This window comes from Zingiber officinale, chromosome 11A (genome assembly GCF_018446385.1).
Source record: "Zingiber officinale cultivar Zhangliang chromosome 11A, Zo_v1.1, whole genome shotgun sequence".
In the NCBI taxonomy this organism is placed as follows: domain Eukaryota; kingdom Viridiplantae; phylum Streptophyta; class Magnoliopsida; order Zingiberales; family Zingiberaceae; genus Zingiber; species Zingiber officinale.
In genome coordinates, this window is record NC_056006.1 from 60,118,341 (window position 1) to 60,121,355 (window position 3,015).

A 3,015-nucleotide genomic window follows, 5' to 3' on the forward strand; every position below is an offset into this window, starting at 1 on the left:
CATCAAGTATGACCCTACTTTATTAGATGCTATCATGTTTCTTTTTTTGCTTCAATTGACAATCTGGTGGTTCGCAGAATCTGGAGTGTGGACAATCTGTTAAGGTTGTCTTTAATCAGATTTCGATTGTGCTACTAGAGATTCATAAATGAATATTTGTCAATCTAATCAGCTGGTTTGGCTTAAGAATAAGATCAGTAATAGCCAACCAAAGTCTAGTAAAAATGCCCTCAAAAGTAACTAGAGTGGCCGAAAAGAGGGAATTAGAATTGGAGAAAGAGATGTTGGTTATTAAGGATATCAATGTATATATTAGTCTCTTTCTCTCTTTCCTAACAACTTAGCTTTTAGGATAAATAGTCAGCCAATCAAATTTGAGAGAAAAAGAGAGGAGAACCTTCACTAGTGCAATTGCCGACCATGCACCACTCTTGTTGTCCGCTGTGCTGTAAGGTAGAGTTGACAAATGTAAGTGTGATATGTTAGGATCTTTATGTTCTTGAATTTGGGATCGTTTCCAAGGTTTTTCTGAAGTAAAATTGCTCTTAGGATCTCAGCGTCCTATCATAATCGATTTTTTCTGAGTTTTGTGACCTTGTGCCCTATGATTACAGTAATTGGCTAGTTTGCATCAAGAAAATTCCCTGCTCTTGATAAGAAAGAAGACCATTAAATAGCTTCCTGATTGTGAATACTTCATTACTTGTAAATTAACCAGATATACACTTTCAGTTGATCTGTTACAGTAAAAGCCAGTAATAGAAACTACTTAACCAGATATACACTTTTAGACCCCCATCTTCATGCACATGGCTAACCGTAACCCGCGAGGTCTTCTGACTTTGTGTTTTTCAGTTCAGGGTCTACTAGTTTACTTATCTCTTCTGGGTTTTGAAGATACTTTGTGGCCTGTATAACATAGAAGAACAATGAGCCGTGGATATATAGCATGAATCTACTAATATGAATCACAAACTGTTGGATCAAGAAGGATATATCTTGAGACTAGCGAACCCAAAGGGCAAACAATGTTATGTCTTTTCCAACTAATGAATCTCCAAAGGGAAGATAATGTTGAAAGAAACTTGTGATTTGCAGCGAGGCTATGGTTTCCTCAGTTGGGATGTGATAAGGTAGCTAAATAGAGGTAATACAACCTTTAACTTACCCTGACTATTGTATGAACTGATTAGAGGGCTTGTTGAGAATTAAGCTTCTAAACTACATGGAACAAATGATTATCGGAAGTTTGTAGGAAATAAGAACAAATTTGGGTTTATGCCCTCAGTATCTGTTACAAGAAGCTGATGTTGTTTTTGAGTATCAAATATTTTCAAATATGCATCTTACCCAATTTATCAGACACCCTCTTTCCTTGCAATATGGAGGTCTTCCACTGATTATTTCCAGTAAAACTACTCCAAAAGCAAAGATGTTAGCTTGAATTTCCATTTCTTGTTGCTCTCGAGGAACATTATATTCTGGAAGAGAGACTCTGCTGAAGTAACCAGCACTTTTCTTAGATTCTGAGAAAATAATTTTCCAGCTCTCAAAATCAACCAACTGCAAAAGAAATGTAAGAGGGTTTTATAATCTTAATCCATTCCGCTAATACAAAGATGTGAAAAAACAGAAACCAAGTTAGCAGCAAAAATCACTGAAGGAATTATCTGGGAAAGATGAAAGCCGCAAAACAAAGGGCACAGTTGCCTTTTGATTCACTGCATATCAACCCACCTTGTGTTTGCCTGCTTCATTGATTGCGTGGTGATGGTGAATTTTATAGCTTTTGCTCCTTATTGTTCTTCTATGCTTCCTTCACTGTTATATTCGTTATCTTCCACAGCAGCCTTTAAAAACTCAGTATTCTATTTTATTTGATACATGCACACATTTGTTTTAGTTATTTGACATATGGTGGATTTATGTGTTTTTACAGTTTACAAATCTCAAGTACTCCAGAGTTGAAATTGATGAAGTGCGGTTCGAGTGGGCTGAATGCATGCTAGATTACATTTGAGACAGTTGTACCTTGATGTGTTAACAGAATGTTATACTTTGATTTTGATATCTATTAGCTAGCTTTTGATGTAAAAAGAATGTTTGAGTATTTTATGGATATTGTTGTAAGAAGATTATTTATATAATTTGTGAATATTTGTGTATTTTATGGATATTATTGAATGAAGAATATTTGTACAATTTGTGAATATTTGTGTTTTTTTTTTTTGTTATTGTCGGTTTTAAAATCAAATCTGTAAAAAATATACATATTACATCGGTTTTCCACCGATGTAAAACCGGTGTTATAAAGTAATATTACATCGGTCATTTACCGCTGCCAAAACTGGTGTTATTAACATACAATATTACATCGGTTTTACACCGTTGATGAAACAGTGTCGTTAAGTGATACTACATCGGTTAATAACCGATTCGAAGACCGGTGTCGTTAAGTGATACTACACCGGTTTTAACCCGATGTCTAAAATGGCAGACTTTTAACATCGGCTTCATAGACATCGGTCGAAAATCAAATAGACACCGGTGGAAAACCGAAGTCTATGAGCGATTTTGTTGTAGTGAAAATTCTGCATATTTAGCTAACAGAAATCTGCATACTGTGCTAACAAAACTGCACTATAAGATTAAGGAAAATCTGCACTATAAGCTTACATAAAATCTACATTATAAGCTTAATTAAAATCTACAAATCTAATTAAGCTTCTAGAGATCTAATTGGATCTTCCAATGCTAAACCATCAAAATTTGCAATGCTAAACAAATCAAAATCTGTAATGCTACACATAGCTATTCCACATTTTCAAAAGTCTATAGCATTCATGACTACTAAAACATGGCCAGAACCCTAAAATGCTAGCTGAGCCCGCTAATTATTTAAGTAATATAAAAAGGTAATGCATAAACGTTCTTTTAACATGGCATTTACACTGACTTATCGAAACTTGAAACGGTAATATGACGAATGAGGACAATTGCCAACAAGTGAGCATG

At 34.8% G+C, this 3,015-nt stretch overlaps 1 long non-coding RNA gene across 1 annotated transcript; it reads right to left on the reverse strand.

Moving 5' to 3' along the window:
• Window positions 1-862: 862 nt before the first annotated feature.
• Window positions 863-1,559, reverse strand: LOC122032438. Its single transcript, XR_006126082.1, has 2 exons — window positions 1,351-1,559; window positions 863-909 (listed from the first exon to the last, which is right to left on the reverse strand). It is a non-coding gene; the product is annotated as an uncharacterized LOC122032438 (long non-coding RNA).
• Between the last annotated feature and the right edge of the window lie 1,456 nt (window positions 1,560-3,015).